At 37.3% G+C, this 16,019-nt stretch overlaps 1 long non-coding RNA gene across 7 annotated transcripts; it reads left to right on the forward strand.

Moving 5' to 3' along the window:
- The first annotated feature begins 6 nt into the window (after positions 1–6).
- Positions 7–10,808, forward strand: LOC111873037. 7 transcript variants are annotated; one of them, XR_004513966.1, is made up of 5 exons: positions 765–975; positions 1,214–1,340; positions 4,455–4,624; positions 6,025–6,080; positions 7,124–10,808. It is a non-coding gene; the product is annotated as an uncharacterized LOC111873037 (long non-coding RNA). The 7 variants fall into 7 exon arrangements; XR_002844340.1 differs by lacking the exon at positions 1,214–1,340 and adding an exon at positions 1,413–1,492; XR_004513967.1 differs by lacking the exons at positions 765–975; positions 1,214–1,340 and adding an exon at positions 7–756.
- Positions 10,809–16,019: the final 5,211 nt, after the last annotated feature.

The following is a 16,019-nucleotide window of genomic DNA, read 5'->3' on the forward strand; positions in this document are numbered from 1 at the left end:
GATCAGGAGGATGCATTGTAGATAATTATGAAGGTGACTGCGAACCACCATGTTTTATTAAGGAGATCCCGTTTCTTTGTACAGGTAGAGGTAGCTGTGATGCAGCTGAATCTGAAGTGCACTGTTTATTTCAGTGTGATTCTCTTTCTACAGATATTAGCATTCTGGTGAATACATACCAATATGTTGAGCCCCTTGAGCATCAACATTGCCTAGGGATGGAAGTTCCCTTGGAGCCTGCAATGGAATGCGAATATTGGAAGGGGTTGCCAACAGAGTTGGCCATTAGTAGCTTCGCTTGTTTGGCCAAAGTCTTTCATACTTACGTATGTTCGCAAGGTTACGTTTTTCACAAGATAATTTGTAATATGATCCTGGGCAGTTACATGAAATTGAAGGTAGATCTTGTTTTAATGACACTTTGAAAATTAAGCAAATATTCAAGTTTACTTCATGTTGGTTGGCACCTTCATTTTTTTGAACTACACATTTTGAAGATTCTTTAAGAAATTTAAATTTTGCCCAACCATCTAGAGTTCTTGTTTTTGGTGGAAGGAAATTTTGTTTTGTTCTCTTAGAGCTCAACGGTGGTGTAAGCAACGGTCCTGGTGAAGATTGATGGTGATGGTTGTTATCTTGCCCAAGTATCCATGCAATTTTAATGAGATGCTGCATGTTGGAAGTCTGTAACTGACTTGAAGCAGTATATACCATGACATTTTCATCGGGCCCTACATCTTGGAAGTCTCAAGCCTGGTACATGAGGTTTATTAGAGAAGTGTAATGTTCAGTATTATTTTTGAAAACAGGATGAACGTCTTTTTCCTGGTATATGTGTAACTGTAGTGGTTGTTGTTAGGGTGTTGTGTATGCTTAGTATTTGTCAGGTTGTGGACAAGAATGCACTTCCGGTAGTGTTGGAGTGGAAGGTGGCAGATCGCATGCCATGTACTAACTGAAAGGATCTAGTTTCAGGTGAAGAAAGTTATATTTTTAAAATACTTTAAATTTGTTTTTTAATACCATTCTAATTCTTAATGAATACGTGTAAAATTTATTTCTTGTGTTGTTTTGGGATTACTTTTCCATTTGTTAATTGAATGAATCTTGAATTTGTAATAAATGCCATGAACAAGATTTAAAAATGAAATGTATGAATGGTTTTGAAGTTGCGTGATTCAGGGGAGAGCTGAAATGTACTTCTGTTTTCCAGAACTTGATTCAGGTCGACAACAATTTATCATAGGTGTAATTCAGTGTTTAAATATCTTGACTCTATGAAATGAGGATCAGAAATACTAGTTGAAGGTGTGCTGTCTTGTGTATGATCGAGAGAGAAGGTAATTTTAAACACCCGTTCATATTAGGTTAATCGGTTGAAGTTGATTTTGCGCTGTTGATATTTTTGTCAGATTCCTTCTACATGCTGACATCCCCAGTGCAATGATGTGACAGTGCTGTTTTTTTGGTTGTTGGGCCTTAGGTGGCGGTGGTGAGTAGGGTGTGTGGTGCAAATTGTTTTGCGTGCCACTGCTAGTGTGAAAGATGTTTTGATGCACCATAGATAATGGTGCTTAGGGTAATTCTAATTGCATATCAGGAGGATGCCTTGTAGATATGTTTCCAGATCACTGTTAAGGACTATGTTTTCTGTAAGGAAATACCATAAATTTGCACAGGTAGAGTCGCTGAATTCTGAAGTATGCTGTTTATTTCAATGTGATAGCACTTGTGAAGCTTGATTACTCTGATAGAAAATTCCATGCAGTAAGGAATGCACTTTCGAAGTTACTGCGTCAAATGCTGAAAGCGAACATAAATTTAATCAGGTCCATGCTGTGATAGTGCAATACTAAAGGGTTTTTGAAGGTTTGTTGGGCCTTATGAAGCGAAAGGATTTTTCTATCATTACAGAAATGGGAAGTAAATTTTAACCTAAGGTTTGCTACATGCTGTTTCAATGCATATGTCTGGTTTTCAATTTTGAAGTGAGAATGGTTGGGTGGGTGGGGTGGGGTGGGGTGTGGGTAGAACAGGTCTTTCTCTTCATGCAGATACTGGCTATCTGGTAGAGGCAGGTGTTCAGCCGCTTGAACCTGAACAGTGCCTTTGGGGCGGAAGTTCCCTTGAAGCCTTGATTGCATTGTAGAATTGATGCTGGTCACAAGAAATGTTATAGTGGAATTTGTCTTTAGCAGCGTCTCTTGTTTTGGCAACGAGTTTACGTAATGTAAGTTTACTCCGTTTTTGTTTTTCATGTGCAAAACATTGAACATTTGCACCCGACATTGGGGTGGCAGGCTGCTAATGTGAAACTAAAAGTAGAGCTTGTTGAATTAGTTGTTGTAATGGCACTTTGGATATTAACCAGATATTAAAGTTTGGTTGTTATTGACACGTTACATTTTTTTTTCAAAATCAATATTTTGAAGACATTTCTTGATTTAATAATTGCTTTTATGTTTTGTTAAGTTTCCAAAGAAGAAAAGTTTTGTTTTATACTTTTAGAGCTGAACTGTGATGTAAGCAGTGGTCCTTAGTAAAGATTAATGGTAATCCTTCCTATCTTGCCCAAGTATGCCTGCCATTTTTATCAGATTCTGTATGGTGCGCCTACTTGAAGCAGTCCATTTGCTATGTGAGGTTATTAGAGAAACTTTTCTTAATGTGTTCGAGTCTTAATAATTGGTATCATTTGTAATTCATTATTTGTTACAACATTGAACTTTCTTAGAGGGGGTAATTTGAATTTTATAAGGTACAGGTATCTTCCAAGTCTGTGAATTTCATGTTTGTGAAGACTTAATAGAATTAGTTGTGTTGCAAATGGTTGTATTCAGAAAGGGCACAAATTACGTTATTTGGATTTGCAGGAAGTGCTTTGATGATGAAGGCAGTGAAATGAGGTCTCGGTGAGATATCTGTACTAGAATAATACACTTATGTAGGTCATTTCAGAAATAATGCACACAATTTTTTGTTTGCATCCATGTTTATTTTTTTTAATATCTCTTTACAGTCCTTCAGTATAGTCCCCCTGCTTCTCAATGACCGAGTCCCAACGTGTGGGAAGCCTTACTATTCCATCCAGGACACCATCTTTCTTTATCTATCAAATGCTCAGGTACTGAAGCAGAAAGCTCTTCCAGAGAGAGAAAACAACAGCCTCACATAGGTTGTTTCAACTTTGGGAATAAGTCGAACTCTGGTGGACTCATGTCCGGGCTGTAGGGAGCATGAGGCAACGCCTCCTGACTGTATTGGCGCAGCTTTTCTGTTACAACTTTCCCGATGTGCGGGCGAGCGTTGTCATGGAGAATGATCGGCCCAGCCTCGAGCAACTGAGGTCGGTTTTTGTGCATTTTTCTGCGCATTTTTTGCTTAAAGTCACTTTAATAAACTGCTGCGACACTTTTCCCGCACGAAACTACGTCTGTCATGATGATTCCTTGGTGATCATAAGCAAATGTCATCATTTGTTTGACCTTTGATTGAGATCGTCGAAATTTTTTTGGTAAAGTTTCGATCTTAATGTACAACCTTTGATCTTCAACAGTCACAATACTCCGAGAACCGTGCAGGCTCCATTTCTAACTCACTTTATTTAAGAACAGAGTACATTATAAATGAAACAAAATAACGCTCTTTTTTCTCAAGCCCTGAACTGTAACTGACGTGAGGCTCGTTGTTGTGTCATCTAATCTGCAGTGTTGCCAACCTGCGCATTATTTATGAAATGACCCACGTAATACTCTATGCTTTGCCTGCATATTGCCTTCTTTCAGTACTGCCATTCTGCAAGAGAGATGAAGCTCGTCTACAATAGATAATGCCATTGTATAGCCGTGATACGTTCAGTCTATTTTTGAGATTGTAATCTGGTTGTCCATTTTGTGGCAAGTTGTTGGAAAGACTTCATGTTGAAGTAACCTTTTTTATGCTGTGAGCACAGCTCCTTTCTGAGATTGTATTCTGAGGGTTATTTTATGGAAAGTTGTTTTGAAAGACATCATATCAGGTAGAACCTTTTTTTTACTTAGACTCTTGTTAATTACAGTCATTTAAAATTCTGAATGTCTGTACTACGATAATACTCGATGCTATGCCTGCATATTGCCCTTTTTCAGTTTTGCCATTCTGCAAGAAAGGTGAAGCTCGTGTACAGTAGAGAGTGACATATAACTGTGATATGTTAATGGAGAGAGTAGCTTCTTTTTGAGGTCATTTTCTTGCTGGAAATACTTATCAAGAAGTACCTTTTCTTGATATTGTATGTCATTAATTACAGTTATTTAAATTTTTGGATGTTATTTGAAATAAGCATCATCAGCATTGTAACATGGTGATTAACTTTCAACAATATCCAAGAAATTAATTGTATGATCTTATATTTGTACATGATACCATGACATTTCCTGAGACTATCATGAAGTAGTTGTATGTTATTTCCTTAGGTGCCCTGGTACTCCGGTTATTCTGCGCAAAAAGAAATGGAGAACCTCTTGTAATGGATTAAGTAGACAAGCAGACAAATGTTAACCTTGCACCATTGTGTTCTCTAGTCAGTAGAGAATGCCATTGTATAGCCATGATAGATGGAGTAAAAGCACAGCTGCTTATTGAGGTACTGTTCTGCAGGTCTTTTTATGGCAAGTGGTTGGAATGAATATCTTACGGGTTGGAGGGGTACCCATTTTTTCTACACTTTTATGAACTATTGTTCTTTAATGTTCGGAGGTTATTTTTCAACTAATGTAACATAATGATTTACTTGCGACAATAAGACAAGAGCACCTTATGTAATGGAGTGAGAGACAGACTTGTGCCTTGCATGATAGACTTGAAACAGGAAGTGTTGTAAGTAAGAAATTTGAAATTTCCTGTCAGCAGAATTATAAACTGAATTGATTTTATCTGTGCATGTTGGGTGGGGTACTAAAATTAATGTAAAAATGGTGGTCGTTGGAACATGGTGAAATTTTTATTTCTGTGACTTGGATGACAGAGTTCATCACAGATTGTGATATTAAGCAAATTATGGTCACCTTATATGAAAGACATGCTAACTTTAGTTTAACAAGTTCAAATTTTTAATGTAGTTTGTATTCAATCTGTATAATATATTTATTGTAATAGCTGTGAATTTCATTACTGGTGTTTTGCTGGATTAATTTTTTCATTAGTTAATAGAAAGAAACAAATTTGCAATACATGCCTTGAACAAGATTTAGAAGGAAAGCTATAAATAATGTTAAGGAATTGGAAGATGCATGATTCAGAGGAAAGCTCAAATGTACTTCTGTTATAGTGAGTCTCAACTAGACAGCAGGTTGGAGAGGTTCTTTCATTTCCCTGGTTAGTGTTATTAGATCAACTTCAGATGGAGACATTCCCAGTGCATGAGGTCCACAGTGCTGTTCCTTGAATACTTCAGGCCCGATATCCACTTCTGGGCAAGGTGTATTGTCTTGACTGGTATCTTCATCAGAACTGGATTCAAGTTGTGGTTTTATGATATAATTTAGCTTGAATTGGGCTTCTAAATATACTGATTATACCAAATGGGGATCAGAAAAATACTAGTTTGAGAGGGTGTGCAGTGTGCATGATATAGAGAGAAGCTAATTTCAGCAGCCAAACGTTACTATGTTGTAGTTTGAAGTTGCTTTTGCCCTTTTTGATGTTTTTGCCAGGTCTGCTCCACATGCAGACAGCCCCAGTGCAAGGGTATCACAGCGCTATTGTTTTGGATATTGGGGCTGTAGACGATGCTGGTGGTCGAGGTGTATGGTCCCCAGTTGTTTTGTATGTCACTGTCATGGATGTTGGATGCATTTTAGATGATAGTGTGGAGGGTGTAATTGTAATTTTTTTTTATTTTACAATCTACTCAATATACATAAATAGAGTAATTAGTAAAAGGGATGGGTATATGTAATATTGAAGCAGGTATCATCCTCTGATGATTCTGTGGTGCTTATCTAATGAGATCCTCTGGCCACATTCTAGTAATTCTAATTGCAGATCAAAAGGATACCTCATAGATGGGTTTCCAGATCACTGTGGACAACCATGTTTTGGTAAGTAATTGCCATGACTTTGCATTGGTAGATGGAGCTGTGATGCAGCTGAATCTGAAGTAGGCTGTTTATTTTAGTGTGATACTGAGACATGCAGTTAGTTTGAAATTTGTGTGCAGTACTCAATGAACATATAATCAAGTCCATGCTGTAATAGTTTGAGCAAAGGTTTTTTTTTTCCTTTTTTTTTTTTTTTTTTTTTTTTTTTTTTTTTCNAAAATAATTATGGGGTTTTGTGAAACGATTTTTGTGATCATTACAGAAGTGGAAAGAAAATTTTATCTCAGATTTGCTAGATGTTGTGTCACTGCATACCTGTGAATCTTAATTTTGAAGCATGTAAGATTGGATACAGACGTTTGGCCCCTTGAACCTGTACAGCCTTGGTTGGATTTTAGAATTGCTGCTGGTCACAGGAAGTGGTATAGCAGGAGGGGTTACAAATGGAGCCTTCCATTAGTAGCATCGCTTATTTATCAACACGTTTTCTTTCGTAAAATTTTGATTAGTAAGGGGTGGAGTCCAAGTGGTTCCACTCAGCATGGCGGCCACTGATTGGCCTATTGTACTTGCCCTGGGTGATTATGATGATGGAGAATTTGGTGGAATGAAGATTGGCAGGGGAAACCGAAGTACTCGGAGAAAACCCGCCCCCAGCTCCACTTTGTGCACCACAAATCCCACTTGATCAAACCCGGGCCGCCACGGTGGGAAGCCAACGACTAACTGCTTGAGCTATGGCACAGCCTTTTCGTTGGTAAGTTTGTAAGGTTATGTTTTTCACGTTCACACTGTAGAAATATTGCAATATGTTCGCAGACAGTGGGATGGCAAGGAATTTTATGAAACTAAAGGTAGAACATGTTGAAAAGGTTGTTTTAATGGCACTTTGGAAGTTAACTGAATATTAAAATTGAAAAAATTGAGTTCATATTAATGCACTTGAATGCTGTACATTGAAGATTTTCTTTTAGATAAAGTTTGTCTTATATTTTGTTCCCAAAGTACTTGTGCAGAACGAAAGTTTTGTTTTATACTTTTAGAACTCAACTGTGGTGACATATGCAGCGGTCCTTGGTGAGGATTGATGGTGATCTTTCCTATCCTACCTAAGCATCTATGCCATTTGCAGATTTTGGATGTTTTGTGTCCTCAAATCAGACTCTGCAGGCTGCAGGTCATCCATCTGCTTGAAGTTGTCTCTTCCTACTTGATGAGTATTAGACAAGCTTTTCTTAATACGTTCAAGTGTTAGAAATTACTGCCAGTTGTAGTTCATTATTTGTTTTGACACCGAACTATTTTGTGCAAATTGTGAATGTTGCCATGTATGGGTGTGTCCCCAACTCCTGTGAATTTCATGTTCTTGAAGTTTTATGCTGATTCTTTTAGGGAAAACTTAATAGACATAGTTCTGAGTAAATGGTTGTATTTAGAAGTGGCAAATGATTTTGATGATTAGGGCAGCAAAACTAGGACTAAATGAGGGCATGTCTGTACTAGCATAACACTCTGCTTTGCCCACATGATGTCTGTTTTTCACTTTTACTATTCTGCAAGGGAGATGTTCCTGTACAATCAGGAATGCTATTGCTGTGATGCATTCAGTGAGAGCACAACTCGTTTTTGAGATTGTATTCTGGATGCTGTTTTGTGCCAATTGAAAGACTTCGTATCAGGGGGTACCCTTTTATTTATGCTGTATGTTGTTAATTTGAGTTATTTAAAGTTTAGAGGTTATTTCACTTTAATATTAATGTTGTAACATGATCAGCTTTACGGCAAAATCAGAGAACTTCGTGTTATGATTTCATACTTAGCATGACACTAGTTGTTGCTTCATAGCACAGTGTAGTAGTTGGACTATTTTTTTCCCTCAGGTGTACTGGTACTTGGTCACAGTACAAAATGTCTCAAAAAATGGTACCTTTTGTAATGGATTAAGTATACAAGCCCAGCCCACACATGTGTACCTTACGTGACGGAGATGATGCTATGGCTTGAAAACTTTGAGATGATTCCCCACCACTGGGCAAGCTGCACAGTCTCCATGGATATTGTTATCCAGTTTGAAGCTTGAGGTTGGCCATGTCTTGGGAATGGTGTTGAAGCTGCATTTCTTGTATCAATCAGCAGGGTTTAATATCGAGATAAGCTCAGAGCTATGATTACAGATTATTCAGAACTTTGGAATTATTCTGAAGGAAATTTCTGGAATGCTGAATGATTATTACTTGGAATGATTGGGTTAATATTTTTTGATAGAAAGACTTGAAGTATTAACAATTTTTTTGTTGTTGTGTTCACTATCATGACAAAACTTGATAAAATTTCTATTGCATTTATAATTGTTATAATTCATTGTGTTAAGCCCTTGCATGGTAGGGTGTGCTTCATGGCCAGGAGATATTTTAGTGGCACATATTCCTAGTCTTGCTGCTGCAGTTTTTCAACCATCTCACAGCCGTGAGAATGCTGAGGAAGTGTTTTGAGATTTTTAGTGTATTGCTGCTATATGGGTGTAGGTGATCATTGGATATGTTGTGATGGAGGTGTTAACAACAGCAGAATAAGCTTATTTTAGTAGTTTGATAAATGCCTTTAAGATTTACAAAAGTTTTCATTTGAATATTTCCAAGCTAATGTAAATATTATTAATGCAACTCATAAATGCTTTGAATTGTGTTATTAGATTACTGTTGCTAGAGGTTAATCTGTTGCTGTTGACAGTTGGCACAGCAAGCACTCAGAAACTGAAGGTACTTCTTATCTGGTTAACTAGTTCAAACAGTGCATAGAATAGGATGTGGTTAATGTTTGTTTCTGGTCAGTGATGAAACCCTAAAATGAAAGTTAATTGAAAAGAAAAAAGAAAAGCTCTTGTGTGATGCATGTATTTTGATGTGGTATCATGCTTTAGTGAGTACTTCAGATGTGGAGCAAGTAAGGGTTGAAATGAGCAAATCCCTTCTAATAGAACAAGACACAATTATATGTACATGATATAATCTTCAATGAGTGATCAGTTCAATTTATTATTATTGGACAGTTATTAGTTTAACATCGTTTATAAATTCAACTCAAAATACTGTGGTTCAGGAAATATAAGGCTTCTAAAACTGAGGTGACTTGTTGGGACATCTGTAAATTATAATTGGGCTGCTTTTGTTTCAGTGTTTTCATTAAAGTTTGCAGGCAGTTTTATGATACTAATTTATCCCGTGTTTCATGTGTTGAGGGGGGAAAGAAATTTTGTTTTCTGCATAGATTTCCTCTGGTTCCTTGCTTGCCACAACAATTTATGAAGATTCTGTTTATTTCTTGCCGATGCTGTTGGGTGTACTGTGCTTGGATTAGGTGCTGCATATCAGAAGGTGTGTGCTGAATGAAGTTCAGTAGAACACAATTCCTCCATAATGTATAAGTTGAAATGCAGGGTTTTCATGCAGTTCATGCTGTGATGGCACTGGACAAAGATTGTGTTTTGGTCTGGTTAACAAAGTTGGAATACATCAATAGTAAGTAGTGTCCATCACTAAGAACTGTAATAAATTTGTATATGCTTTGCTTTAGAACTAGTTTTGAATAGTAGAATATGGATTTAAACATGATCAGCCAGATATTTTTCTCATATTTTGATTTTTATTCTATCTGTTAAATGTATGTGTGATGGAAAGTCAAAATGTTTTAATTATCACCATGAGAAAATCATAATTCCAAAATATTGTTCTGTGTAGGAGATAGACCATTTCCTGAGCTTGCCGAACAATCAAATTCTCCTGCACCAACTGCGCAGAGGGAGCCACCAGAAGGGGCAGAAGCAAAATGGCGATATCGGTTGAAAAAGTGGAGGCTCATGCTGTGATACAGTTCCTGCATTTGCTAGGGAAATCTGCCAGGGAGATCCACAACCAGATGACCACTGTGTATCAGGAAGGTGTACCATCGTATGACACAGTGGTCAGGTGGAAAAGGCGTTTTCATTGTGGACAGACAAACCTTGAAGATGAACCCTGAAGTGGAAGACCATCTCTCCCTGAGGAACCAGGAATTGTGGCACAGGTGGAAAGCTTTGATCCTATCTGATGGGCACATAACTATTGAAGCTATTGTTGATGAGGTCTGCATTAGCCATGGGTCGGTTTTCAGCATCATCCATGACAAGTTACACATGACAAAGGTCACTGTGCGTTGGGTGTCATGATTGTTGACACCAGTTTAAAAACAGCAACGGACAGATGTGGCAAAGAAACTCTTGCAGTTGTGTCAATATGAAAAGGTGGAATTTTTCGACCACCTGATCACGATGGCTGAATGTTGGGTCTATCATTATGACCCTGAAATGAAGAAAATAAGCAAGCAGTGGAAACATGCAGACTTGCTGCCACCAAAGAAGGTCAAATCCCAGCCGTCATCAAGAATGGACACATGTCAAAATATGCTCAACACGTGCTAGACACAGGCCACACATATGGCACAATTGAAGAGACCGTGGAAGTGGTAGAGAGAGCAGAGAAAAGCCATTTACTTAATACACTCAAACGACTTTTTATATAAATGACTTAAGTAAAAGGAAGCTACAGATGAACGACACTTACACAGATACGCATAAACCCATCTTTGACCTTATAATAAATAATCCCAATTACTATACTTGCATAACATTCCCATCCCCCCATATTCCACCATCACTCCCCTCGCACACACACACACACACACACACACACACACAACATATAAGACACCTGGTTCTTCCCCGTCCTTCTCCCCTTCCAAAACACCACCATCATCTCCAAACAATTTACATCGAACCACTGCACAGTGTAGAACACACAGAATGTATACGCGCCCAGACAAGGAACACATACGCCATATTGTACGATCATATAAAGATACATATCGTGTGAATAGCTTACCAATATCCACACATCACTACCCATACATCATAGAAACTTGCCGTTGGGCTTCACAACCGGGCTTACTACGTAGAAAGCTTCTACAATAAGACCTTACAAACAACATACATGGCTAATTTTCTACACTGTAGCAGGGAAATCTAAAATATTTAAGTTGGCATACAGTTCGTAACCTATCATCGAAAAACCTTTCACATTTTTTAATATTTTTATAGGATTTAAACACATTATAATTTGATATATGATATAACCCTATGTTTGTCTTTTATCTTATTTATGTATTTGCTACTTTAATGTAACATAAACTTGAAGCAAGAGTTTTATATCAGTACATAAAACAACGCTTTGCATCGATAAGGATCCATATCTGTATTTGAATGACTATACATATTCCTGTGTACAACTGCCTGATGATGGTCTTATGTGACTGAAACATGTAGCAGTATGAAGATCGAAAATAAAACTGAGTTGTGTTGTGTTGACGATGACATAATTCCTATATATATCAAAATGTGGACAGAGCCAGTGTTCACAAGGCCGTAATTTTCGTATGTTCTCTCAGAATTGGATGGATGATCCATTAGCAAGTTTTTTTACTGTTTGTTTGAAATTTTGGAATCATTTTCCACAGAAAACAGAGTTCTCACAGAATAGTTCTCCTGCACATGGGATTCATTATCATGTTGCAGTTTTTGCTCTGAGACAAAGGCTGATCATTAATATTCTGAAAACATTTATTGGGTCTCAGTCTCTCTGATTGTGATTTAATCTCTTGTGCAAGGTTGGTGCACTGAGCATTAGAAAGAATGTGAGAAAATACTTTATACTGTACTTTTTTGTTGTAGGAAACTTTAGCACTTTTGGATTATAACTGTGTTGTGGCCTATCCCTGTAGATGGAGAGCATGTTTATGCTTATCACTGCTCTTCATCTTGAATTCTGTCATTTTTTCCTCGCTTGAACAAGAGGCCTTTGCTGTATCTGCACTATGGCAGTTTTGGGGGTGATGTAAGGATGGATATGCCAATAGCAAGCATATTAGCTAACTGGTCCACAGAGGCTAACCACCTGCTGTCCTCCATTTCCTTCCAGCTGTCTGTGACAACAATAAAATGCCAGGGATAAGTGTAAACTAATAGATGAGGCATTTTTGGTGAATGTGAATCAACAGTGTGCTACAAGCCTTGCCTGACATGCCTACAGAGTACATTAAAGTTGATTGAAGATAATTGTGCGCGGTTGGATTATGATAATTTTATTAATTTAAGTTTTGTTGTTGTGCAGCTTTGCAAAATACATGAAAAGTAAAGGTATCCCTGTAGCAGGCCATGGAGGCCCATAGAGTTGTGAGATATTGAGGTTCCCACATTTTCTAGACAATTGGCTCATAGATGGCAGCAAGGTTGTCAGCCCTACATGCTGGCTGCCCTTTACCCCCCAGAATATTCCTGGTACTCATTTCTGTTAGAGGATGAGTCGACAAGGCTGAGTAAGACAAAAGCTTTTTTAGGCAAAAAGAGGAAAATACATAACCAAAATGTTGAAAGTTGGAAAAAGGAAGTGCAAACACAAGGATGAAGAAAAATTCATCAAATGTAAGTGGAAGGATGAAAAGAATTGGAATTGGAATTGCAGGATTAAAGATAAAAAAATGTGAAAATGGTAGGAAAAATGGTTCAGTACTGCATAAATAAAACATGAATGAAATGTTGAGAATTCAAGATGAACCAATTCCTGATTACTAATGAATTTTCAAGAAGGGATAGAATGTATATACAAATACAAATACATGTTATTAGTGCATCATTATTTCACAAGTTGGTTGGTTTCCAATGGCTGCATTTGGTATGATTTAACCTGTTTTGCTTCTTGCTTCCCAATATATAGCACTCAAGTTCTTGTTTGGGAAGCTTTGCCAGGTTTGTTGCTCATTTTGCACTTCCGAGGGGACACGTATGACTTAAAGAATGTCATGGACACGAGTAACTTTGTCACAAGTGTTGCAGGATAAAAAAGGACAGGTAATATTTGTGTGAAGTAATATTTTTTTTTTAATTTATGTGTAGGTAGCATAGCTCAAATCCTGCTGTGTGTTGTATTGGTGTGTTTCAATATAAAAATCTCTTACCCCCACAAGGAATCGATTTCTTACTCCTCAGCTGCATGTGAAAACTTGAGGTTATGTGTGACATTATTCAGGTAGTTTGGAAATGTACTAATGGACGAGGTTTCAGTTTTTCATAGTAGTGAAGATTCATGTCACAGTGCAGTTTGGTATTATGGTACCCACCTACCAGACTACATGATGTTATAACCCATAAGACCGTAATATGTATACCAGTTGACATTATACAGATTAGTACATCACTAACTTGTTCAGCAGTTATTAATTTACAATTCCTGCCATCATCTCTATTCTGGTAGATGAAATTAAGAGCAACCAAGTGCCATGCACGCTTCACAGAATATCCTGTTTCAGTAACACATGAATTAAAACAGGGAATTAAACCACAAACTTACATCCTTGCTGCTTCGTGAAGTACATGTATCCATTGATCTTTGTCATATTGTGTCTCTGTTCCCAGGGCCACTTAACTCTATTAAAATGAATCTTCACTTAATAGTACACAAACTCAGATCATTATAATAATAAATATTTGATACTAATCAGTGAACATACATTCACTTACACGTACAGAATGCTGCACCATAGCTCAAGTGGTTAGTCGCTGGCTTCCCACTGCGGCGGCCTGGGTTCAATCCCGGGTCTGGTCAAGTGGAATTTGTGGTGGACAAAGTGACGCTGTGGCAGGTTTTCTCCTAGTACTTTCGTTTCCCCTGCCAATCCTCATTCCACCTATTGTTCCACAATCACCCTCACCTATCATCTGGGACTGGTACTATAGGCCAGAAGTGGCCACAGTAGGAGGGACTTAGTCGCACCCCACTAGCAATAAAAAAGAAATATATGTACAAAGGTGTCACTTATGATTACTGGCCTAGTTCATTAGATGTCTGAATAATGTATCCTCCAACTGGAATTGCACCTTCTGGATGAATGTTGAAACAATGTTTTTCATCAATTTTTTTGTTTTTCCATTTTCAGAATAGTACAAAAGAAAACCCTCATTGATAATGAAAAACCTAAAAGAGAAGAAAAATGAAAGCTGTAATTTTACATTTTTCTGCATCCCAAACCATTGTTGCAGAGTTTGCAGTGCTTAGAATTCAGTATCAGTTGAGAAATTCGTTTGAATGAAGTTTTAAAAAGGCTATTAATAATTTGCTGCATGAAATCCAGTTCCTGTCAGGCCTAGTAGGATGCAGATCATATTCTGCACTCTTCCAGAACTGTTAAAAGATTCTGAAAGGATGACTGCACATCAACAGATTGCATATGCATGAGAACAAATTGTTAATTAACAGGATTCTGAAAAGAAGAAAACCACATAATGAGGAACGTTTTTTCATTCATTCATTCTTATTCATTCTGGAGATCAAAATACATTGATACAGGATATATACACTACAGAAATTACAATGATAATAATATTAACTTATTAGAAATATAACAATATAAATATTAGAATAATGATAATGTTAGTAACATATTCTACATCTGCTTATCAGTAGCCAATATTATAGAATTCTTCATTGAGGTAATCTTCTACTGAACCTTTGCATCCCTTAATAAGTAAGTTCTCTCGGGTACGTTTTAAACGTGTTGTTACCTATTTGATTTATGCTGTTAGGCAATTTGTTATAGAACATACACTCTGTTATTGATGGTTCACTCTTGTTCTAAATTATGTACATAACTATGATAACACAGGTCTGCAAAAATAATTTTTTTTCAGCTGCATGAAATATTTTTTTGGAAAATAGTAGGGGTTTACAATAAAAGATCATAACAGCGATGAAAAAATCACTAATTTTATTACATTGAACTAAACATATTATTTCTCATAATTAAACAAACAATTCCTTCATGATAAATTTAATATTCTGTGTTCAGTATTTTGCCTGTGAAACCTTTTCTTCTTCTCTTTGCTGCTCTTCTGAATAATGTCCAATGGAGGTCTCTGGCTCGACTGTCCCACAGGCATAAAAAGCAGGGATGTTTTGTATAACTTGCCTGCTGGCCCAACAACATGGTTAATATTTTGAAGTCTCTACAAACCATCCATTGATGTTCATGATAGCTGACTTTCTCAAGAATCACAGCCAAATCGTTATAGTTTTCTTCCAAATGCACTGAGTGTCCCATAGGAATTGATGCAAATGTATTTCCATTATGCAGCAAGACTACTTTGAGGCTTGTTTTAGACGAATCAATGAAAATGCGCCACTCAGATGGATCATATTCTATTTCAAAGCATTTCATGAGCCCTTGAACATCATTACAAAAAACGAAATTTCCTTCTTCGGAGAAAAACTGAGTGAATTCCATCTCTCGGTGCCTGTACCATGAGAATGATGTTCCATGTGACAGCAAGTTTTTATTTTTTAGTCTTGACCCTAGCAATTCGGCTCCATCTTTGGAAAAGGCCTAAATCTCTAAGTCTTTGAGCTCACTCTGAGAAAAAGGTTGGGGTCCCTCATCAACAGAAAAATCTGAGCTGGATTCATCCTGGGGTGGTAATATAGTTCCGTCCTCCGAACCACTCTGTATATCATCCAAACTGGAAGGTGGGAGGGGAACTGGTATTTCAGAGCTATGAGGCACTGGACGAATAGCTGAATTAAGGTTTGGGTAAATATTTTCTTTTTATTTTGTGTATTAAAGCCTTTCACATCTACCGAACAGAAATAACAATCAGTCGTGTGGTTTTGCTGTTCATGCCACATCATAGGAATGCCAAAACGAAATGAGTTTTTCTTACCCTTAAACCACAAACGAAGATCTTCCTTGCACTTTCTGCACACCTTGTGAGGAGCCCAAGGTTTGTCTTGATCCCCAAGTTTCAATTTGAAATAAACAAAATACACTTTCTTCACAAAATCATTAATGTTTTTGTGTTGA

The sequence above is a fragment of the Cryptotermes secundus genome, unplaced genomic scaffold (assembly GCF_002891405.2).
Source record: "Cryptotermes secundus unplaced genomic scaffold, Csec_1.0 scaffold5379, whole genome shotgun sequence".
Classification (NCBI taxonomy): Eukaryota; Metazoa; Arthropoda; class Insecta; order Blattodea; family Kalotermitidae; genus Cryptotermes; species Cryptotermes secundus.